General features: G+C 41.3%; 1 long non-coding RNA gene across 3 annotated transcripts in view; it reads left to right on the top strand.

The window, feature by feature from the left end:
- The first annotated feature begins 9,573 nt into the window (after window positions 1-9,573).
- Window positions 9,574-25,703, top strand: part of LOC116149326 (uncharacterized) — a 42,149-nt gene continuing 26,019 nt past the window's right edge. For 2 of the 3 annotated variants that reach the window (XR_010378247.1, XR_004132900.2), the window contains exon 1: window positions 12,249-12,395. This is a non-coding gene — a long non-coding RNA (uncharacterized LOC116149326). Of the gene's footprint in view, window positions 9,717-12,248; window positions 12,396-25,703 lie in introns of those variants that run through there. The other variant, XR_010378248.1, reaches the window with a different exon arrangement.

Below are 25,703 nucleotides of genomic sequence, written 5' to 3'. Positions count from 1 at the left end.
CTTTAGCCATTCATGCATCCACTAATACAATCCTACATTCAACAAATGTTTACTGAGCCTCTACTATGTTCCAGGTACCATTCTAGGTATTGGAGATACAGCAGGGGACACGATCAGAAATCCCAGCCTTTGCGTTTTAGTAGATGGCACACTCATAGAGAAGATAAACGCATATAATATATTGTGTATATTTAGCAATCTTGGTTGCTGTCATAAGAAGCTTATGAACCAAGGGGAAAAACACTTGGAAATCAAGTTAACATGCAACATCCAAGCTGGCTGGACAGATAATACGTGTTCAATGGCTAAACACATTCTTATTTTATACTAAGACTTTTCTTCTTCATTCTCATATGGTTAAAAGCCAGGACCCTTTTTCTAGAAAACCAACCAACCAAAGACACACAAACACAAAACAAAACAAAAAAACTAATAACAACAGCAAAATTACTTACTAAAGTGGAGAACAGAGTGGGTTTTTATCCTGGCCATTCAAAAAAGACATATGACACTGTGTATGATACAAAGCAAAAAGTCACTCAGGACCACATCTGATCAGGTTTGACAGCCACCTGAACACTCCTCCAGGTCCTAATTTACCACCAACATCTCCATCAGCTCAGGGTGGTTCAGAGCTCATCATACGTTGCGTTATGTGTGCAAGTGCTGGCGATGCACTTTCCATCACTGGGCAAAGAATTTAACGTTTTGTCTGTGTGGGAACCCAAAAGAAGGAATGCATGGCAAAATAACATCAACAACACACACTGTTCTGTTGGGCCTCAGTTTGAAAAGCAGGGCTTGCTCATGAGGATGGGAAAGTCCCTCTTATTTCTCAGCTACAGTCTGGTCTCTTCATTGCTAGTGATTTTCGGGGACACCCATGAGCCTGTAGCAGGTGGCTGGCAGACTTCTGTTGTCCCCCTTTCCCCACTTCTGGAGCAATTCCTTGCTACTCACTACCAACATAACCACAGTACCTGCTGGCTGCCAGGAAACCTGGTGAGGGACCACCTGTCTGGCCTTTCTCTCCTACTCTGCCCACGCTTGTTTCTGCTCTTGCTAAAGAGTTAGAGTAGCCTTGAGGCAGACATTATTGGTTGTCAACCAGTAACCACCCCATGGAAATGTCAGATAACCACCTCTATAAAACATCAGATAACTTGCTCTCCCAGGCTCCATTGCATGATCCAATCCTAGAGTGAGACCAGAAGGAAAGACTTTTTGTTTGTTTGTTTGCTTGATTGGTGGGGCCAGGCAGAAGGTGGATGGGAGCTTCAGTTGGCTTTTGAGAAAGATTATTCTTTCTGTACCAGTCAGGGTCCCAGCAGGAAACAGATGGCTCATTCAGACAGGGTAATTAAGGAGAATTTAATACACTTCTATTTACAAAGATTCAAGCAGGGTTAAGGGAAGCTTACAGGGGATGGTTAAGGGGCTCGAGTCAGTGGGGTAGTTATTACCACTTGAGGACTGCAAGGGCAAGTGGAGATTGGTTACCAGAGCCCAGAGAGACTGGCTCTCGCTATGGGAAAGGGCCACCCACCGGGAGGCGTGCAGACCACTAGAGGAGAGACATGGCAGGGAGAGGGCCAAATACATCTGGAAGCCAGAGGCCAAGGGAGGCTACCCAGGTCCAGGAAGATCAGCCTCCAGGGAGTGGAGAAGTTAGGGGTGGGATGGTGGACATCAAAGGGGGGAAAGAACTGTCCAAGGTTGAAAGAGAGAGAGAGAGAGGGAGGGAGAGAAAAGAAGACCCTTCCTCTTTATCCTTTCAACTGTTGTCCTGGAAGACCTCAGGGTGATTTGTCCCTGTGTGGGGAAGGTGGACAGAGTCTCATGCAAGTCCACCTTGGGTAGCTGGGCCCTGGATCACCTGCTCTAATCTCATGTCATGTGAGGAAAATGAACTCTTGTTGCATAAACCCATTTTAGTTAGGGGTTTACTTGCTGCCAAAAACATCATAATTGATGTAAGTTTTGAAAAAGAAGCAAGGAGACTGTTATTTCCTGAGGGCATACTATGTGCTGGAGTCTTTTCTCATACATTTGATTTAGTTCTTTTAATAAGCCCACCAGGTGATAATCACTGTCACTATTTCCATTTTATGGATAAGAAACCCAAGACAGAGAGAGGGGTCCTCAGGTTCAAAATTAAGCTATGGTCACGCCCAACACCAGCTCGTGATTTCTCATCATACTCACTGCCTAGATCCTCTGGGTCCCGGAGCTTCTCATTTCTTGAGTCAAGAAAGTCATCCCGACATTGAATGATTTGTGTGTTGGCCTCAGTGAAGTCCACCTGGACCCCACTTCTGCCTCTCAGAACCTTCTGGAGTCTTCACTCACCTCATGAGATAGAGATACCTGGCATTTCAACTTTAACTTTGTTTTTCCAGGGAGAACACAGTCCCATCCAGTCAACGGGCCAGTGGCAGGCTCATTCTCCCTGTCTCTGAGCTGGTGGGATAAAGTGTGTGCCAGCTCACCTCATAACTTCCACGATTGGGTGAACGATTATTTGTGGAATCTCAACTATACTCCAGGCAATATTTTAGCTGCTGGGGATTCAACAGGGACCAGTAAGAGCTTGTGCACTGGTGTGGGGTAAAAAGCAATAGACAAGCAAACGAGATGATTTCATGTAGTGATGAGGGGTCTAGAAATGTACCATGATAGAGATTGGACATGGAGAGGGAAGGTGACCAATTTCTGTAAAATCTTGCGTTTGGTGGTTCTGGTGGAGAGCCCTCATCTTAGGGAAACACAGGGTGAAGAAATTGTCATGGCTGAAAAGGAGAAGCAACGACTGGACCCTCACAGTCAGCTGGATTCTAATCCTGGCTCTGCGCTGCCTCATTAAGAGACATTAGGCAAATCCTCCATTAGCTGCCGTTCATAAAGAGGAGGAGGTGCTGAGAGACAGGAGGCTGACACACACAGCCCTGGCTTTTGAGAATGGGTAAGGGGATTTTGCAGACTATAGACCTGTGAGCTTAATGTCAATCCTGAGTGAAATTCTAGAATGGATTATGAAGAGGATGGTTTGTGAGCCCTTGACAAAAGGAAGTGGTAGTCCTAGAAACTAGGATGGATTTGCCGAGAATAAATCATGCCAGATGAATAACCCCATTTCCTTTTGGGATACAGTTACAAGTCAGGAAGATGAAGTGTGTAAGGACTTCAGAAAGACAACGGGCACAGTCTCTCACCAGAGCCTTATAAAATAAGATGGAGAAATGCAAATCGGATAGTTGTGAAATTTGGGGCTGAAGGATTGATTTTTTTTTAGCGTGTTGCATGAAGAAGGATTGTTATTCACCTTGAAGGTGGTGCTTAGCAGTGGGACACAAGACCCTTTTCAAGTCAGGATACATCAGGCCTGGCTAGTTTCTGTTGGTGAGAATAGTGGAATTGGGTGGTCATTTGTCCTAGAATTAAACCTCCTACCGAGATGAAATCAGGTCCTGGGGAGCAGATCCACTCACAGGGGCTGGAGGAGGAGCAGGTAGCTGGCAAAGGCTGTCACAGCTGAGTCTCAGGCCAGGCAGGCAGTAAGCTCTGCTGTTGGAGGCTGGTTTACACAAAGGTGAGTGATGGTTAGTGGACAGTGTCTATGACCTCCCATTTTCCCCAAACAGCCCAAGTTTTCATTTGAGGATCTACCACACCTTTATTTTATGTGCATGTGGTCCCTGCAGAGGCCCACATCTAACTCCAGGGAATACCATGTGACCCAGGCCTGGCCAATCAAAGCATCAGATCTGATGAGAGACAGTGGTTGGTTCAGGAATGTGCAATTGGTTGGGCTGGTTAATCAGAAGTGGGGAGTCAAGCACTGAGCAATTTTGATTGATCTGAGTAGGAATTGGACTCACTAATTCCCTCTGCCCCAGAACATGGCTTGATGTTGTGACAATGTGAGTCTGTATCCTCAGTGCCTAACGCGTGGAGTCTGAGAATGAAGCCAGTGTGGAGGTAGATGTAGCCCAAGAGAAGAAGATGAGTCCTGATGACATTGTCTGAGCTGTAAATTTGCAACCAAATCTACACCTGAACTATGTTATTACATGAGATGATACATTCCCTTTCTTGCTTAAATCTCTGTGTGAGGAATTGTCTGTTATTTATAACAGGAGTCCTGATTGATATATGAGATATTTTGAGCTTGTCAATGAGAAATCCAAGAGGCGACAAGAGCTATGGCAGACAGGAAGCATCAGAAAAGTGGAGTCCCCATCACTGTGCTTGGTTTGCGGAGGAATTTTATCCTGGAGGGAAGGAGGAAAGAAGGAACGCAAGACAGTTGCAGCAGAAACAATATTCTGTGCCCATCCAGTCTGGTGTCATTTTCCTCTTCCAAGGCACTGCTGGTAGATAGGGGCCTTCTTCCAAGTTCTGACTGCTGACCCCGTGGGGAATGGCTTGTGTGACTTCCGGGAGGCAGCACCCAAGAGCAAGTATGGGCTTCAGCACTTTCTCTCTTCCTGTGGTGACGGTGGTGATTACACGTTGAAACAGTGACGCTATGAGATGGAATCAGTCTGGAAGTGAACTCTTGAACTTTGCCTGAGTGTGAAACAAACTTGCGAGCGTTATTGACAGTCATAGGGGTTACTTTGTTCCTGCCCATAACCTAGTTTAATTCACTTATATGGCCTTCATGCAACTAATGGACTAAACTAATTACCAACCCAGGGACCAGAGTACCAAGGAATGAATCAGAAGTCCAGGAGATCAGAACTGGATGAAATAGGGTGAATTGATCCTCAGATCCTCAGTATGAAGCTCCTGAAAAGTCTCTTTTCAAGGATGGGGGTTAATTCTAGACGCAGGGGCAAGGATCATATGCTGAGGAGGAGCCAAGAGGACTTCACTGTGTGGGAAAAGAGGGCTTAAAGAGAAAACCAGCCATGAAAGTTCTTTCTTCCATGGTAGGAGTACGATCATGGATGTCTGGCTTCACAAATTTAAGAATAAAATAAAAGCAGAAAGGGTAATGTCTCTTTTCGGTGATAGACTGCAGAATCCTAAAACATCCTAGCAGGGTAGGCCATGGACTTAGCATAAGTTTACTGGGGATGAAGTCCTCCATCTCGGTCTGACAGCTACTCTTCTAGCACAGCATGGGTAGTGAGCAGCCTATACAAAAAGACCTAGAGCTTTATTTCTCTAATTTTGGTGTAAGTGAGCAGGGTAACTAGGCCGTCAAAATCCTACCACTACCCTATGCTGCATTAAAAGTAATGTAGCATATCCTAGAAGGAATGGGCTAGTCTTATCCGAATTAAAAGCCGTATCACACAGGGAAATTCTATTTCATTTTGGCTCCACACTCTATGAAGAATTGTGAAAAGTTACCACAAGCATTCAAGATGTTTGACGTCTCTTGAAAACCTACTATTGAAGATGTATTGATCACCTACTATATACCCTTTAGCTTTCATAGAGAGCTTACTTTGGGCCAGACACAGTGCTAGTTTTTGAAGATATGGGATGAGTAAGAAAAAGTTCCTGCTCTAGAAAAGCTTGGGTTTTGAGGCCAGAATCTCACATCATTAATTACAGGAAGAGTTAAAGAAAAAAAGAATCTAGCTGGAAGGAAAGAAGACTTAAATAGAGAGGCATAATTACTGTCTCCAAGTTGTTTCAGGGTTTCCTTATAGAAGACAGATTAGACCTGTTCTGCAGGACCTCAGAAGGCAGAAATTCAATCAAAGGGCAGGATTTCATCTTATTTCATGGAGGCACGAAGGGAATGGCCCTAAAACAGAAATGACTGCTTTGGGTAGTGCCGAGCTCCTTGGCGTAGGGTTCAAGTCAATATTGGGTGACCAACTGGGGAAACAATAGAATACCCAGCCTTCAAATCCCAGCACCTCTTGATTTGGCAAGTTATTTAATGTCTCAGTTGCTTCATGTGTGAAACGGGATAACACCCAAGTCCCAGAATTGATGGGAAGATTCGTGGGGTAAAGCTTGGGCAGGGCTGGGCATATTGGCCATTCAGTTGATGCTCTGATGGTGGTCCTGATGCTGAAGTTGGTGCTACTGGATTTGATGGGAATGTGGTGGTGAGGATCTGAACATCCAAAGAAGCAGGGAATTGGACAACCCAAACTCTAGGGTCCTTTCTCATCCTGGATTTCTATGAGTTTATGATTCTGTACTTCGATTTGTTTATCTGTAATAAGAAAAGAACTCTTGTCAAACCTCCCAAACCAAGGAGACCCCACTGTTGCCTGGGTCCCACAGACGTTAAATCTCACACAGGATCCACATCCTCCAGCCAATGTCTGGGAGACTCACATCTGGGGGATGTGAGCATCCTTTTACAACAGGCTCTGTTTGAGAGATTTAGCCTCTATCTGAGGGCTGACTTTGGCCTCAGATCAAAAACACTGAGGTTTTTGTCTCCCCTATAATCCCTTTTAAGTCTTTGTGAAAGACTCAAAACTAGAACTAGCTTATCACAGCCCCTACTGGTTTGGCCTGAAGGAATCTCTCTTTTGGTCTAAACTTTACAACAGCTGCCCAGAGATAAGTGCAAGGGCCCCTGGTTGGCATCTAAGCTCTGCCAAAGAAGCTGTGTATGTTGAGGGCAGACGCTTAAGTTGGGAGATCTCCAACTTGGCTTTTTAGAAGTTGACTAAGGAAAAAAGCACAGGATATTCAATTTCTTTTGGCAGTCTCCTACATTTGGGATTCTCTGCCTCAAGGACAAATAAAGATTGTCCCAGTGATGCTTAAGCTTGACATCAGTGGCAGGAGATTTTAGGGCACCCAAATTAGCAACACCAGTGGAAGTGGAAGGTTGATTAAAGCTTCTTCTCGCCATTCAGCATGATCATGTATATTGAACTCTGTCAAACAGGCTGGCATTTGACATTTGATTGTACAACCCAAAATATCGACACACACTGAGACTCCCTTCCTCCCCCCCACCCAACCCTGTAACCAGCTTCTTCCTCCATTGAAAACTTTAAGGAGTCAATGCCAGTGGAAGCCTTTCCAGAACTCGCCACAGGGGGCAGTAGGATCAAAAGGTTAAAGATGAGAAAAGGTTTTCTTTCCCATTACGTTGGGAGAGGTCTTCTTTAGCCCAGGGAGTGAAAATTCCTTCAAAGCTGGAACAAGCTTATGTGTTCTGAGTTCTTCTGCTGGTGAACACTGTGTACTTGCAACCAACCTGCTCCTTAAGTGGGAAATGTCAGGAAAGGTTCCCAAGTGCCACTGGCACCTAGAATTATGATTTTTTTTTAATGCCCAAAGCCTCTTACTCAGCAGTGAATAAACATATATTATATTGTGTAGATTTTTTTTTTTTGTCTGTATGAGTCACAGTTATGGAGTATTTGCAGGCACAGAGAGCAACAACCCTCCTTTCACTGTGCTTGATTATTCTCCGAAGGTGGTTATTAATAGGTGTCAGAACAAGGGTAAATTTTTAAGCTCACAATCCCTGCAGCAACGCTTCATGGCCCTTGATTGTCTAGGTCTGCTAATGTAACCACACTGGGAAAATGTTTTAAATGCACTAACGTTTCTAAATGCCATTTTCTCATCAAAATATTTTCCCTTATTTGGTCCACCGAGCTAATGCATTTATGTGACACCCACATTAACACTGCCGTTGCCACGCACCTTGACCCCTTCCTTCTAGTCAAAGCAGGGTCTGATGCTGTAGAGTAGAGCCCTCTGAGAAAGAGGGAGGCAATTAGATAAAAAGTAATACCTGGGCTTGATGGGCTTTGTTGATTAAGTAATCATGAAATAGCGGTTCCTGAATTGTGTGACGTTTGAGGCAACAAGTAAGAAAATGAATGGCTGGTATCCCTAACTGCATCTGCGTCTATATCCAGTGGTACCCTGTGCTGATTATTTCAGCCCTGAGGTAAGAGGAATCCTTGGGACCTACTGTTTAGCATCCTAAGCTCATATTAAACTCATGGGCTTTGGACTTTGTATCCATAATCATCACCTTGTAATTCCAGTAACCTAACTGAGCCAGGAAAATAACAATGGAAAACATGTTTAGAATCAAAATATGATCAGATAGCAGATGTGATGGGAAACATAAGCCCTTCTCTTGACCACTTACTTTGTGTTTAATTGTTGTGAGGATATATGTGGCTGTCGGGTGCTGGGACACCCTGAGTTTGTTTGCCATAAGCAAAATGACAATATTGTCTGAAGGAAGGAAAATGGGGTAGCAAGGAGAGAAAGGGAGTGGTGCTGATAAACTCATCATCCTCCTGTTCTCCATAATTTAGTACCTACTGTGACCCAGGGTGTTGGAAATACAAAGAAAAGTAAAATCTAGACTCAGAGATCAAGGTTTTGAGAATGAGAAAGTGATTCAAGCAGGGCAGAGAAAATCAGGCATGAGAGCATGGTTGGCATGGATAAGAAGGAAGATTGTAAAATGTTGTCTCAAATTTTTGATTATAAACTGGCACATCGGTACCATATGATTGTACTAATGCATTGAGGTGGTGTGGCTGGGGACAGAGAAGTCTGGGCTGGGGCAAGCTGCCAGGAGTTCAGGGGAGGACTGTTTCCTAAAGAAGCTGGTTTGAGGGCATTATTCGATCCTAGAAGCATAAACTGAATTTGAACGTGAACAAAAGCACCTCTAAGCAGAGAAAGCTCAGAGTTGGGGAAGTGCTGGGCGTGTAAAAAGAACGCAAATGTCTACTTGAAATCCCAACATTATGAACCAAATTAGTAGATGTTTATTGAATGTCTGTGTTGTCAGCACAAAGGGTCAAGTGAAATCTCTTCTTTCCCACGTGCTCTGCCAGGAACTTAAAATAAAGGGAAATAAGGTCGTTTTCAGAGTATTAAACTGTTAAAAATTCATGAACAATGGACATGAGCAACCATCTGTGAGAGTAAACCAAGGCATTTTCTGTAAAGTGAACAGAAGAGATTAAGAATAGCCAACTGTCCAACCCTGGCGACTCTGTAATTCTCATCAGGAGGCAGGACTGGAGGTAGGAATATAATTCCTATTTGGTGAGTAAAGACCTTTTTTTTCTTATATTGTGTTTGGAGAGAGAATTTCTGAACTGAAGGGGCATGAGAAGCTGAGAGCCAGGTTTCCAGTGTATGGGAAAGGGGTCTGACGACAGCCATGGTCTGATCAGTGAATTGTATGTGTGTGTGTGTGTGTGAGTTAAAAATGAGTCTTCGTATCCAAAAAGGTTGTATATTACCAGCGTAGGGGCTGATAAAAAGACACACAAAGAACCAGAAGTTAGTAAATTTTCTCCAGTATTATCCAGGGAAGAAAGATAGTATGACCCTTCTGGTCCCAGTAAAGGTATCATATTTGAAGAATAAGTCATCCTATCTCACCATGATTTTAAAACCATGACTAAGAGAGAGTGCCTTATATGCTTGAGAATTTGCACGTACCATTTCATTTAATCTTCAGAAGATCTCATAAATTATACCCACTTTTTTAAAATGAGGAAACCAAGGAACTTGCCCATGGTCACACACCTGGTGGTGGAGCCAGATTGGATTTATGTCTTGCTAGGTTTCCAAGCTCAGATATGGAGTGTGAATGCTGCAATACTGCAGAAGAAAGTGACCTTGGGAAGGAAGAGTGGTCTAGGTATAAAGCAACATCATTGAGCGCTTAGCCTGACGCCTCTTGAAGCAGATTTGAAACAAAAATTATGTAAATGAGAACCCTACTGAGAGCCAGGGTAAGTCGAAAAGAGAATGAGTGTGATGCTGGAGGATGTGTTGTTGAGTGGTCACTCCAGCAAGAGAATAATCAGAGTAACAAGTTCTTAAACCAGCACAATCAAAATCTTACCTTGGTTGGCTGCTTTCTTCCTTAAAGGGCTGACATTTTAGGCTGTGACAGTGCGCACGCTTAATCTGATTACATTTAAGAAACACGAAGAGCTGAGCATGTATCCAAGCTGTGTGGGAGGTTAGAGAAGCTCGAGGTTAAGGGTTCCAGCTTTGAAATAAGACAGATCTGGGTTCCCATCCCAAGTCCACAGCTCACTAGCTCTGTGGGCCTCAGTCTCTCACTTGAAAATGAGAATAAAAATCCTTTGCTCACTGGATTGTCATAAGGATTAAATGAGAAGATGACTAGCCCTTAGTGAGCACTCAACAAATGGAGTTGCTGTATCCTTTATGCTTTTTTCCTTTCTCTCTTCTTTCTCACTCTCACCCTTCCCACTCGTTCTTTCCCTACAATACATGGGTACCTGGAAGCATGCCCTGGTGATACCTTTCGCCCCAGTTTGCAGGATCTCTGCGATGTTCTGACTGTGATTTGTGGTCCAGGCAAGCCTGGAAGGAGTGAGGGTTTGAAGATGCTCCCTAAAGACTGGCTCTTTCCAAGATGGTTGTGGGTCCCTTTTATCTGATGCTTTGTTCACCTGCTCCTGATACTCTTTTTATTACAACCAAACCAGCGGAGAGAAGACAGAGGCAAACTTTTAAAAATACAACTTACCCTTTTAGCTTTTGTCATTCTTTGTTTTTCAAATTGAAATATAGTCAATTTACAATGTCGTGTTAATTTCTAGTGTGCAGCATAGTGATTCAGTTGTACATCTATCTATTCCTTTTCATATTATTTTTCATTCTAGGCAACATTCAATACTTAATCAACAAGGTATTGAATATGGTTCCCTCTACTATACAGTAGAACCTTGTTGTTTATCTGTTTTATATATAGTAGTATCTGCAAATCCCGTGGAATCTAAAAAAATGACACAAATGAAATTCTTTACAAAACAGAAACAGACTCACAGATGTAGAAAACAAACTTCTGATTATTGGTTGGGAAAGAGGGTGGGGAAGGATAAAGTAGGAGTTTTGGGATTGCCATTTTGTTGTTGTTGTTCTGTTTAAAGTTTGAGTTTCTCAAAACTTCAGTTTTTTTTTTTTAACATGATAACCTATGGCAGCTGAGGAGGAGAAGCAATTAGCATGAGAAAGGTAAAAAGCTTTCTTAGCCATTTTTAAGGAAAACAAATCAATAATGACATATGAAGAATTATGCCAAGAGGAGGGACCGTCTTTCCTTTTCAACTGCAGAGAATGAAGGGAAATTGGCAGACAAGAGGTTGTTTAACCTTGAACCTCAGAGCAGACAAAAGAGAATTTTCCATGTACAGTTGCTGAGACAGGAGGTGGATTTTCTAGAGATAAATCTGGAGATGAGCAGATCAAGAAAAGAATACCAAGTTTTGGTGAAAGACGATTTTCCCTGAAACACAAATTAGAGAAAGTAGAAACAGGAGACAATTCAACCACAAGAAAAGTAATAAACCAAATTATGTCATTCCCTATAATTTCCTTTAATATAAACTCCTTTCATTTACATTGTCTCAACCCAATTCCTAAAACTCCTGTGAGATCAGTATTGTGTCTATTTCACAGATAAGAAAAATGAAGCTTAGATGTCGACAGATTTGCCCCAAGTCACACAGTTTGAAAGTGGTGGAAGCTGGAGGCGAATTTATTTTTAAGGGATAGTTTGACCGGTGGATTCTGTTGGTGAATGTTCCTCTTTTCTACCCTGACTGGTACATATATGCACAATCATGCACGGCATATTTCCTTCAGCCACTTCTCGTGGCAGAGAAACTGGTCTCCTACATTTTAGGGCTCATTGTCTCAAAGAACACACTTGTCTGCTTGCCTTGGGCTGAACCGCTGACTAACATAGTTCCAGATTACGGAGAAACCAAGCTCTTATCTCTCGAATGCCAGAAAACAATGCACGTTTATTGTATGTTCTCTTGTGCCAATTACTGTCTCTGTTTTATGTGTATTGACCCAGTCAATCCTCCAAAAACCCTAAGAGATAGGCATTAATATCATCCCCATCTTACAGAGGAGGAAACGGAAGCACAGAGACGTTACATATGCTGTCCAAGACTCACGGGTTGGGGAGGCGCTGTTAGCACTTAGCACCACGCGGTCTTTTTCAGACCATGTGATCTTTACTCACCTGCCCCTTTCCTCCCAGACCAGGGGAACAGTGAACCTGTCAGGCCAGCTGGTTGGCATCCAGATCCTGGGAGAAAGAGACCAGAGCACGAAGTAGGGTGAGCAGAATCAGCGTGGGGACCGAGCAGGAGAAATGGAGGGTGACTTGAGTACGCTCACCACGGGGGATAGATGAGATGCTGGGCAAAAGAAAGGCCGAGTGTTTTAAGGGAAACGGTGCAGGTCAACAAATTTTAAATCCAACCTTTTTAGTTTTTCCTAGGACCAGAATAAATACACATTCAATGTATTTTGTTTGTTTCCCCTTGATACACACTGGAGTTCTAACGTTTAGACGGAGAAGGGTCTTAAGATAGCAGTTGGGTTAGAAGAAGAATGAAGAGAACTCACTGGAAGCCGTGATTGTGAGTACACTATTTTTGCTTTAAACATTTTTAGGGTGGCCCCGAGGGGACTGTGGGGATGATCAGGGGAAGGCTGAAACTCCTTCAGCCTACCTCTTTGCACCAAGATGATATCTACCTGTCAGTTCGGTTCCAATTTTTTTTTTTCCTTTCCGTGAAATATTCCTGGCTTTGTTGAAAGACAGTAGTTATGCATTGCACATTTTCAATACAAAAAGATTTACTTCCATTACATATGAGTTTGTAGAAGCATTCCACGACCTTGCACAATCTTCAGCAGCATGGAATCAAGTCATTTGTATTATCTATTTAAGTCTTTAAATTTGGTATTTAGGTTAAATACAAAATACGGTTCTTAGCATTATTCCAAGGTCACTATTCACGTGGAAAAAATGTTGAAAGCATAGAAGCAATGCATGAAAAATCCATTATTAAGAGCAGCACCCCCTTATCTACAATAGCAGTTACTTTAACATGATTTCCTTGCATTGTAGTGACACGCTATTGCCATCAGTGCTAAAGCTCTGTTAATGTTTCCATTATGTATCTCTATTCAGCATTTCCACCAGTTTATAATTCAATGTATTCTTGGGCTCAACTTTGGTTTACGGAAATCTCAGTTTTAAAACTTCCCCCAAAGAAATTAAAAACATATGAATGACAATGTGCAGACCATCCGATGTCTTGTGCACAGGGGAGCAAAACGCCTTCTTGTTTAGGGGATGTGAGTGGGAAATTGATTTCTGTCTTTTAATCAGTTGTGACCAGGATTATAATGCTATTAATGTAAAAGCATGCTGAACTAATTAAGAAGCAGAGAACTGGCAAGGATCCTTGGAGGTCTCCAATAGGCAAGGTTATATCAAAACCTTCCAGCAAATGGGGTGCGATGTCCAAAGAGCCCTGAGAAATCCATTCCACAATTGTTATTGCTAACTTGTTCCATTGTTTAACAACCCCTACTGTCAGGAATTTTTTCCTTATGTCGAACTCAAATCCTTGCAGTTTAAGCCAATTTCCCGCTGCTTTCAGGGGAAATGGCAAACAGCTGTTTGACATCGCAGGGATAATGACCTCTCTTATTTGATATATACCACTGCTGGAGCGCTCAGAGGCTCAGCCCTCCCTGTAGAACATTTCCTTCTTCATTCTGATTTTAAAATTCTGAATCATTGTCACTCTCTTCTTAAATCTTGGAACCCCTTCCTGGGCCCTAATCTAGCAACCTCTTGGTAATTAATCTGCCCTGGCCCTAAATGCAGAAATACCTCATGACTTTCAAATGGCCAATTAAAGTATCCAATTCCTGTCTTTTGGAAGACAAAATGTCCCTCGTTGTTTTACTTGAAGTTGCACGTAAACCCAGATCACTCTCTACCTCTTTTGCAAGAAGCTGTTTGGCTCCACAGTGTGCAGATTTGAATGCAGAGGTACGATTTGAACTCAGGTCTCTCTGGTTTCGAGGTACTTTCTGCTTGACTAGTGGTGGCTCGCAATTTCTACGTAAGAGGGATTTAGGGGCAGAGTCTTGCTGGCAAGAAAAACATGGAGATTTGTTGTAAAGATGCATTTGTTAGTAAGTTTCTGGACTTTACATAGACTAAGCATTTACTTAGACGGGATTGTGAAAATAATTGAAGTTACATGGCAGAGGATGGGGGAAACTAAAGCTCCCCCAAATCCCCTTGGTGCACCACTGTCATTTCACAATAAACCTAAATATGACCATGCATCTAAAATGCCCAGAGGTGATTGTGATGAGTTGGGAGATAATCACAAGCATCTAGCAACATCCCTGATGCACAAAGAGGATGCAAAGCCAGTAAGTAATTACAAAGCCAATAAAGGGTGCAACCAGAATTTGAATTCACGTCGTCTGTTTCAGGAGCCTGTATTCTGAACCACTATGCTATGCTGCCTCCCCGTGACAGACATACAGATGAGAGAGGGGAAGTCAAACCAAGCCAATGCCAGCGATCAGGGTATCTCAACGGTACAGGGGGTTTCAGTGTCATGTTCTGAGAGGTGAGCTGTTAGTACAGACATCCAAAGTAGCCCCGTATCAGGAGAGAGAATGCTTCATCGGAGTCTGACAATAGAAAAGCGGGAGAAGGGCCAAAAGATTCATCACGGAATGCAGCGATCTGGAAGAACAGAACAGGAAAAGGGACAACTCACAGACGTGATATTTAAAGAAGACAGGGATATAGTTGAATAAAACTCTGGCTTGGGAACTAATTAGGTGACATGCCCCTTGGCCACATCAACTATTGAATGACCTTCCTGCTTGGCTACATGTGGGGTGGAGAATGTTCGTAAAACAAAATAGCTGATTCATGTATCTGGGTCCACCCAAAGAGACATCTTTGGTGGCTGGCCCCCTGGCTCTGCCCTTTACCAAAATGTCCACCTTAGCACTGAGGATATATGTGTTTTATCAAAATAAGCATGATCTAAAGCTCAGAAAGTCAAGACAAAAACTAATCACAACGGGCTGGGGTGATGGGCTGAATCTTCCAGTCCCACGTTCTATACGAAAAATACGTGAATGTGGGCGTACATAAGAAGTAAAAATGTCCACTGTTGTGTCCAAGCAAGAGGGAGAGGTCAGCAAGCCGCTGAACGATGAGAAAGGATGTTGTCTTCGGTTTATTCTATCGTTAGTGCAGCCATTAAAGGAGGGGAGTGCTAGGGGGGAGAAACAGTTGCAAATATCAGGCAGAAAAAAAATACAATTCTTAATGGGTACTTGATAAAAACACAAACTGAGAATCAGCCTGGTTCTAAGAAAAATACCTCCCCCAATAAAGATGAGTCTGGGGTTGGGGTCAGCAAGCCATCTTCAAGCAAGACGATGGGCACACGGAAGGGATGCTGTCAGTCTTTGACTTTGTCCGCACGCCATCACAGCCGGGGTTCTCAACCTCAGTGCTGGGGGCCTATCTTGGGATGTGTTGCAAGTAACGGAGGAGTGACATATTGTTCATTCTACGATAATGTCTCACTTCTTTATTTTCTTGACATGGCTTTTCTGGACTGGGAGAGGAATGAAGATCAGTTGTAACGGGTGCAGTGGGAACTACTCCAAACCAGCAGGGTTTTTTTTTCTTTTTATAGTGACTGATTTTTGCTAGTGCCCTATTAATGTTATAGTTATCCACATGCTTGGTGTGTGTGATGATGTGACAGGGGATGGAGCGTAGGAAGATGTCAGTGATGTTGAAAGCTGAGTGGGAAATAAGGATTTCTTCCCTAAGTGGGAACATTGAGGACCAAAGGTTTGTTTTAGGAAAATCTGCTAAGAGGTTAAGCATTCTCTGTAGAAATCGATGAAGAATCATTCACTAGCTCCATTAAGAGTATAAAAAGCGCACACGATGATTTTGATCGACAGCCAGGCTGTCACAGATGGGGGGTGGTCCTTCTTCTTTTGCATGGCCCTGTACCACGCTGACAGGCAGGGAGTCTTTCCTTAGGTGTAACTTCAACTTAATCTGAGGTCATTTAAAACCAAATTTTGGTTGCTTCCTTTCTGCTCTTGCTGCCTGCCTTGCCATCACAAAGACTGTTTTTGTTTTTGTTTCACTTGGCTGATGTTTTGTTAGTGCCACATCAGCAGCAATTTATTTCGAAGTACAAGGTGATTCATTTTCTAAAACAATCAAAGTTATATACGCATTCATTTGAGAAGAGTTAAAGTTGTTTTATAAGGTTAGTTATGAAAATCAGTAGACCCCATCCCCCACCCCACATTTCTTTTCCCCCAAAGCAGTCATGTTTTCAACTTTTCTGATTATTTTTGGTAAGCTTTCCATAGCTCTAACTGGCATGCTTATTACATCTACTTCTTTATTTTTCAGTTTAAAAGTAACCCACACCTTTGCTGTATCTTCATTCATTCAATGTAGTTGTTTTGAAATTTTGATTGGATCAATATTCAGTGTTTCCATCGCTAAGACCATGCAAACACTCTTTTCAAGAAATTCTGATGTAAGATATTCTATTAATTTTATCTTTTCTCTTGGAGCTGCTTTCATGTGGCCTGGATCTGCTTCATCAGATCTGGTTGCCATCTCCACCTAGGGCTCAGTTACCATTCTGCCAGCATTTAATTGTGACTCTGGAGATTCTCTCTGCTCTTATCCTGTGTTGGATCTGGTTTTCCCTTTCCTACACCTTCCTCTTCCTTGGTTTACTCCCTTGTTTTGGTGGTGCACATCTTTTAGTAGCTTTCTCAGATGGGATAGAGGAGAGAAAATGTTCTTGTGAACTAGCATGTCAGGGAATGTTTATATTCATTGTTACATTTGTAAGTTTTGCTGGAAATAGAACTTCAGGGTGACATGTTTATTTCTTCCCCTTACTTAATCATTGAAGACATTATTCTACCAGTTTCTAGATTCTAGCATGACTATTAGGAAGTTCAAAGTCTTTCTGATTCCTGATTCCTCCTCTGTAACCTATTATCTTCCAGCTCCAGATGGTAGGACTCTGTCGTTGTCACCAGGACTCTCAGCTTTCATGATGATGTTGTGCCTGTGTGAATCTTTCATCCACATGCTCGACATGCAGTAGGCTTTTTCCATCTGGAAATCTATATCCTTCAGTTCTGGGAAAATCTCTTGAATTACTTCATTGACGGTTTCTTTCTGTCTAATTTCTCTGCTTGCTTATTCTGGAACTTCTGAGATATTGAAAGGCCTAGGTACGTCTTGTTCACATATTGTAAACATGTAACTCATTCACGTGTTTTCTTTATTTTCTTTCTGTCCTTCTGCTTTACTCTTTTACCTTTCCTCAGTTTTAACTTCTAACTCTTCTACTGATGTTTTTATTTTTGCTATTATGGTTTTAATTTCTCATAGCTTTGTTTTTCTTTGTTGGTTTACTAAATGTTCCTTAAGAATAATATCCCACAGTATATGATTTTATTTTGTTTTGCTCCTAATTAAAAAAAAAAGTTTCTAATCGCATTATTTCTCTTATTTTTGAGGAGATATGAGTGATAGTTTATTTGATCTTTCCTGTCCCTCCCAATTGCTTCTTCTGTTTTTGTGTTCTTGAGCCTTTTTGGGGTGCCTGGTGTCAACTGGGTTGGTTGTCTGCTTTTCCCTTACTAGGTTAGGATTCTATTTCCTTGAGTCAGCTATATTTCCCTCTGCCTTACTTACGGCTTTGAAAATTTTGATGACAGTGTAACATTTTCAGTTTTTCTTGCCCTTGTAGTTTTTTCCTTAAAAAAAATTTCCTTTCTTATCCATTAATGGAAATAGATGCATCCAGTAAGTCCATCATCTCTACCTGGAAGTGCATTGCAGTGTTTATTAACTTTCCTTGGTTAGTGAGGCCAGAAGTTGGAAGAAGAGAGTGAGACCACCTCCAGCCATTGGTACCCTATTATTGAAGGAATTAAAGGTATGTGTAAAGGAAGAATTTTAGGGAACTCATTGCCCATTGTTCTTCAAGCTGGGGAAACACCATGGTCATCTATTTCCCACTAGAAGTTTTCTTTAGAAGGTCTGGAGACCTTTCTGTGTACAGAAAAGCCCACTGGTTTTACGAAAAACACATATTGGGATCACATAGCAGACTCCTGGGTTCATAACCCTGAATATAAACGTTCCCAGACATGCTAGTTCACAGCTATTAGCTGTGTATTCTTGGCCATTTATTCTCTTCTTTTTGCTTTGGTTTCCTCCTCTGCAAAATGGAAATGAAGAGTGCCTACCTCATGGGGTAGCCATGGAGTTGAGTAAGTCCATGAAGATGCTTAGAAAGGAGATTGGCTTGCAGTCAGCATCACTGAACTGTGTCCAGTTCCTATTTTGTTTTCCACCTACTGGCTGGATCCCTTGTGAATCTTATTTGAATGAGGGAAATGCAGTAGTTGGAGCAGAGAGGAAGAGGTTGTCCTGATCTTGGACCAAATGTCTCCTGGATGGAAGAGGGGAGTGCCAGGCTACTCTCCTTTCTGGGAACGCAGCAGCAACCAAAATAGCAGCAACCTCTGTCCTCTTAGAGTTTACATCTGGAGGTTCTAGAGTCATGTGGGGACTCCTGTACAAACTCCTCCATCCTCCTAGAAAAGCCTTATGGTAATAACACTCATCAAGTCCCATTCCCGGCCATCAGATGGAGCTTGTACCAAACTCCCTCGTACCAAGGGAACCACAGGGAACGCTGGAGTGCAGCTGTGGATGGCAGCCCCAGTCTCTGGTGTTTCCTTAGGTTAGACTTCCTGCATCCTCTCAGCCTCATCTCTTCACACTTCCAGGACATAGAGCCAGGGTGCTTTTACCTCTCATCCTAGCAGGAGGAGGGGAGCTGGGTACACATAGCCTGTTACCAGCCTGGAAGGGAAGGGCCGCATCCGGACAGTTCTCCAGGATAACACTCTTCAGCGCCTTCCTCACAGGGGGCCTTGTAACAGACTTAAAGATTTGCCACCGTGCCCAGCAAGATCATTGTCATAAAGAAAACCCTTTGGAAAAGAAGCACATACCCTTCTACGGAGGAAATGGTCCGTGCATTTGGGCTGGCAGCTCACAGAGGAAGTAACACCACTCCCATATGTCTCCTGCAAAGCCCCAGGAAACTCATGCTGCTCGCATCAGAACTCTGGATGGTATATGATTTCCGGCTCAGTGGGAGGACGTTTAAAATTCCTGAAGGAAAAGTACTTGGCATCAGTAATCTCAAGTGTGCGCTGCACGGTGGGATGGAGAGCAGAGAGCCGCTTTGCTCACGGCTCTTCCCTGCAAGGTGTGCTCTGTGAGGCTGTGCAGTGGTTACCTTGCATTTCCCCCAATTCTATAGCACGAGAGACCCAGGTGATGAGAGGAGAGCAGGAAACCTGTGCACTCCGGACATGCAGCATAGACAATTTGCTCTCAGACATCTTCACAGCTTGCTCCATGATTGAACAACACAAGAGAAGCCACAATCAGTATTATTCACCCATTTTGCTGAGGCAGTAGTCTACAGCTGGCTTCCGGGCTTGGGTCTTTCCCCATATTGAAGGATGGATTGTGTCTATGCCTACTTCCCTGTGTCTCTGGTTAGATGCTAAATGGATGCTCGTTTATTGTCTGGATCACTAAGGAATTCCCAGTGCCCCACGTGGGACAGTGGAAGACCTCTAAGCACACTCTCTGGTGGAGGAAGGAGTAGAAATTCAGAAATGAGAATTGGCACAGCCCTCTCCTTTGCCTCTCAGGACCTAGCCAGTGCCACACGCAGCTAGACCCTTCCCCTGCGATTTCTAGTTATTTCTCTGTCCCCCTCAAAGCCTACAGATTCTTTGAGGGCTGGAATTACAACAAGTTCACTTTCATATCTCGTGAGTGTCTGGCTCTCAGTAGACTAAATGAATGGCTTATTAGCAAGAATCAGAATGACAACAAGATAATTTTAGTGTGTTGCAGAAAGAGCACTGAACAAAGATCCCAGCCACGTGGGTTCTGGTCTCACCTTTATCCTTTGCAAGCTGCTAATTTGGGCAAGCTGCTCCTCCTTAGACCTCAGTTTCTTCTCCCAAGGGAATAAAAGAAGGGGTCCCTCTGGTTTTCTTCAGCTCAAACGTTCAGCGGATTAAGGGACCAGGAGCCTATTTTCTTACAGATCCTGGTGTGAATTTATAAATACCTCGGGCTCGCACAGTTCTTAGTCTGTAAAACCAGAGAAAGAAGTGAAGAGTGTGGATGATTTACGTTCACACTGCAGACCCGATGGGCAGGTACGTGTCACACTGCTGTTCTACAAAGTCAGTAGTTGGTAAAGGTAATGATGGTCCTTAGCTCCCAGCCACGGGGACCAGACTCCCTGCCAGTTCCCAGCACAAGGCTGATGCTGGCTCCTAACTTCCCCTCCAGTTGGATTGGCTTATAGTTTAAGTGTGATGGAAGACTGTCTTCCAAATAAATTGGAAAATTGCTTTCTCATTCCCCTCTCCCAGAAAGTGTCAGCTGAGGTTCCGCATTCACAACATGCTTGTTGAATAAGATGTGAGCCTGCTCCGACAGAGAGGATCGCTCTGCCTGGGCAGAGAAACAGACTCTCTCTTCCAACAGCATTTCACTCTCTTTCCCCCTTTAACTCAGATGCTTTAGGACACCGGTACTGGGATTCAAGCACGAGGCAACCACATGGGTTTCCATGGACACGCCCACAGGGCATCATTCCACTCTCCCGCCCCTGTCCTGCTGAGGTCATCCTTTTGGTCATGGAGATGACTTTACAAGTCTCAGGTGTGTTAATTAAAGCACAGCGATGTGAGTGAGGCTGCTTTTTATTTCTCAGGTGTCTTTACTGGGTGAAATATGAATTTCTCTGCAACTCTTGGTCCTTGCGGCATCCCTCTTGTGTATTTGTGCGTGTTTCTGTCATTGTGTGCTTCAGTTGGTAGTTGAGTGATATGTCCCTTTGACTGTCCACTCTCTTTCCCATGGGACAGAGAACGCCTTACGATCGGGGGTGGAGAGAGTCTCCTCTGAGTGTGTGCATCCCCCAGGCCGCCATAGCTCAGTAAGTGTTCATTAAACTGAACTAATCCTCCACCCCGCCCCTGCAATCACCTTCCGGACTGCTTTGGGATTTGCGCATCTTCTGTAATCACCCCTGTTTGTCTGTGATTTTTAGTAATTTATGTCTCTGTGTTAAAAAAGAAACACGAAAAAGGAAACACCAAGGTGGCAAGCACTCTTAGTTGTCAGATAACCTGCTTTGGTTTCATTGAGTATTTTTAGAGTGCCATCAGATGTCCCTATATGTGGAATTTTTTTTAAAGATAACATTTTGTCTAGCTTGATCTTCATTTCTAAATGTTTTTAGAGAGTGCTTTTCAATTTTAAAGGACTTCATTAATTCCACCGATTAGAGGTCCAATGTGTGTGATGTAATCCTTTGTTAATTTATAAATATGGGCTTTTGGCATCGACATTTGAAAAAGTCAGAATCTATGTCACTTTTATTTTAGAGATATCACTTCCTCACCCTTACTCAAAAGAAGGGGAAAAAAATGCATTAGAGTGGTGAGAGCTGATGGAGTCATAGACCCTCCTTCTTAATGCTGTGTGGGCGAGGCAATGAACTCGGTGCTGTCTGAATCCTCTTGGAGGGATCTAAGAAACACATGGTGTAAAGGGACACTGCACATCTGAACTTAGAAGCAGAGAAAGAGTTAAGTGATCATCACCAATTACAGCCTCGGAGGGGGTGATTAAGAGCAAAATTGCAGGGAGGTTTTTAATTTCGCTGCCTAGAGAAGCAGCCCCCGTGGTGCCGGGCTCATCAGATCACACACATGCTCAGTCCCTTCACCCTGCACCGCCACTCAGAGCAGTTGTATCAGAAAGGGCACGAAATGGATTGTGTGGCCCAGTACCCTTTGCCGGCGGGTCTACCAGCGTCCCCTTGCCATCTTATTAGAGAGTGGGAAGGAGCAAATCAAGACTAAGTTAGGCAAGCCAATAACCTAAACAGAGAGAAGTTTAAAGGGTGACTTTGGCCAATCTGTTCAATTTGTGCAATTCCTTCGTCTTGCCAATGTGTATAAATACAGCCGTGGATCGTATTAAGACACAGACGTTGGTTTGTTGTCATGTGCATTTTCTGCTTCAGAATTGTCTCCCAAGCCTGTTTTCTGTACTTCATCAGAAGTCGATTCACCCTGCACCAATTTCTTCCTTATGCTATGTGTAGCCCTGGATGGTAATGCATATCATACTGATAAAATGTGTGGGGATGTGAGGAGTACCTTTGAAGATGTGTGTGGCGGAGCGAACGTCCTTTGGGCTGTAATGACAGTGGCGCTCTTTGGAAGAGGGACCCTTTAGTAATGCTGCTAAGAACTCCTTCCATTTCTGCACGGCTTACCATATGCCTGATGTTGGGCCATGTATGTGACTGCATCACCTCTGATGCTGAAAACACTGGGGATGTGGGTTCTCTTATCCCCCCAAGCAATGATTCTAAACGTAGGTGAAAATAATGCAAGACAATGCTTCTCTGTAAACATTCTTGGAATGTTATGCACTACCCTTGAGGTACACTTACTGATAGGGCCACACATCCATTATTTATACAGATAAGGCCAATATAATTGAACTTCCTGTTCACATAAAAGCAGTATAAATATTTATCAATTAATGTTTAATTAACATATGGGTTTAAGCCGGTTTCTATTGGTAACATGTAACCAATGACATTGTAAAGTTTCAGAACTGTCTACCAAATGAGTGTTTGTAAAGCTAATAAGCCTATTTTTCATTTGAAAAAAAAAATTCAGGTTGAAATCAGGATCCAGTGCACCATTTCTTATGGTTTTGCTGATAACATATTCTTGAATATGAATGTGGGCCCATACTGAAGTGTTCAAGGCCTCATAATTAAATTAAGAATAATGAAATATTTTCAGGATTCCCATTAAGAACATTTACTGATGGATACAGTTTATTCTTTGCAGGCTGGAGCTTGACTTAATTCAACATTCTGATAACACTGCCCTATCATGGTAGGATGGCCCCATCAAAATAATGATAATTCTCCATTTGGTACTTTGAAAACAGCCAAATTTCTCCTTGTTTAATGGGCTCCAAATAAGTAAACTAAATTAATCAGAAAAGTCTTCAGCTTAAGTAATGATGTGTTTTCAATTCAATTTTTTTTTTTACTTTGTAAGTCTGTCTATTCATCACGTGCTCCAAAGGCAGATACAATGGCAATGAGGTCATTTAACTCCAGCTCAACAAAAGGTCTGCAAAGATTTATTTCACCCAGCCTTGCTTACTTTGGTGAATGTAAAATATTTTCACACTTTAAAAGCTAAAGATTTTAACTGTTCCCATTGCAAATATAGAATATTAATTATGTATTATAAAGTATATACGTACATATACATATATGTATGCATAAAATATGTGATACACACAAGTGTAAAGTCACCGAGCATTTTAAAAACATGTTAGTAAATGTTTAAAAAAAATGACTACTGTATATAATAACCCAAGATCTTATATCCTTTATTATCTCAAAACCTTCTCTTTACATTTAATTGCATCTTTTTATTTCTTCAAGATTCTCTCCTACTTTTCATTCTAGAGTTTTCTCATTCATTAGTACACAATCCGGTCCTGATTAAGTAACTCAGAGCAGTTTATATTAAAAAACTTCCTAATGTGGGAAAAAGTTAAAGTTAAGGAAGCTGTTTTTATTTTTATTTTTGACTTTTAATTCAACTGGAATCTGTGTAAATAAACAAGGCAATAATTTCAGTTAAAATTTATTCCGTTACCTTTTGACAAATCTAAAAAATGTTCATGGAAGCATAATTCACACCTCTGATAATTCTTCTGAGGATGCAGACTGTAGCACAAAAAGCTATTTACTGATTTCAAGCTGCAGTGATATATGCTCATATGGAAAAAAAAAACATTAAAATAAAACCACCTCGAATTACAGTTAAAAAACTTAGACTTTTAACATCCTCTTCTTTCAGTGACTACAAACAAAATACCTATAATTGGTGCTGGTTACAGTTTTTAAAGATTTCAAAATATTTATAATTAAATAGTAATGTAGCTCAGATCAACCAAATGCAGAAAAATAGTTTCAAATTTTAATACGGTAGGCTCTTATTTAAATATTGAGTTAAGTTTCCTTAAAGATTGAGATTTTCACGTGACAAAGTAATCTGCATCGAAATAATTCAAAGAAAACTAAAATATTTATATCTGTATTTTTCTTTAAATTACGATATGCTGTCTGTGCCTCAGGACTTTTTAAATAAGATGCAGTTCTTCTCAGTTTGCATTCAAAAAGGTGGGATCAGTAAATATTTTTCACAATTTAATACTAAAGAAGATTCACTTATGAAGAGAATTATAATGATTTTTTTAAGTTTCTAAATTTAAAATTGCAATGAGTGTTGTAATACTTCACTATGAACAATGAATCCTTTATTTTCGTAATTTAAGTCTCAGGAAAGAAGAGAGATTCTTTCGTTTTTGTTCTCGATCATTGCCATTTGTCAAGTTATTTTTTATTAACTCAAATGTTAGGTTAAATTATCACACAAATTTATTTAAATGTATTTTAAGAAATACCTTTTCTTTACATTGCATAACTAAATGAAATAGAGTTCAGAACATTGTCTTTAATATTAGAAAAAAAAATCTAAGTTCTTGTGAATCATTTAATTTTACGGAAATTTTTGAATTGAGCAATCAGACATTTAATATTTATTTAAATAGTATTAAATTATGATAATTAGAGTTTAAGAAAAACAGTGTATTTTAATGTAATAGAATTTTATTTTTCTCTGTCAGTGCTGTCAGTATTTTGATATTTAAAGATTAATTTTAGATGCACCCAATTATGTTTCTATTTGTGGACTAAAATACAGTAAAAATAAAATTAAGCTTATGCAGATTTCACAACTTTTACATAAACCATCAAAATCAGAGATTTTTTTTAGTGACAATATGCTTTTTACATTTTATGGTAATATATGAAGAAATCTTCTTCTTAATTATAATTCATACAATAAAATTCAACTACAATAGATATTCCAAGGGCAGTGAGAATAGAGAGGCAACTTGGAATATATAAGAAATGTTTTTCTTCGATATATTTAATATATTGCAGTAGTCACCTTAAAAGGCAATATCAGGAATTTGCAGAGAAAGTAAAAATTGTTGGGTTTGATTTTGATTTTATAATTTAGGATTTTAAGTCATGTATGCTATTAAAATGTATTCTATTGTAGAAAATTATACTATTTACTACTACAGTTTCTATAGCTTATAATATATACCAAAATCAAGCAAAGCAATTCAACTCTTACCTGGAACCATTCTATTGGACTTCTGTCTATATCCTTTATTATTTGTACAGACCATGCAGCAGTTGCACTTAATAAAGACTGAAAGATATTTCAAAGGTATAATTCTATTAAAATTCTAAACGACTGTCATGGTCAAGGAATAAACCAGTGAAAAAAATTTCAGCATCTTAATCTTGGTTGTCCTTAAAAAACAATGCATGACAGAGAGTTTTACCAGGAGAGGAAAAACGTTCTGAGCAGAATGAAAGTAAAATTTCTGTTTCTCATCAATTTGTGTCAATATTGAAACAAGTCTCACTCTGTTTGCCTCCTATTTATTTTTGTTGGTAAAATTATTTCATAGACATCTGCAAGATTCATTTTATTTGCTTTGTGTGTTTGAAAAGTTACTTAAGTATTCTCAGACAAAGAGTAATAGTTTTTAAAAATAAGTAGCAAACATTTAGTAAAGAATTACAAGTTTTTTC

The sequence above is a fragment of the Camelus dromedarius genome, chromosome 29 (genome assembly GCF_036321535.1).
Source record: "Camelus dromedarius isolate mCamDro1 chromosome 29, mCamDro1.pat, whole genome shotgun sequence".
Lineage (NCBI taxonomy): Eukaryota > Metazoa > Chordata > Mammalia > Artiodactyla > Camelidae > Camelus > Camelus dromedarius.
Note: the sequence above shows the minus strand (reverse complement) of the source record. Positions and strands in the feature narration are given on the sequence as shown.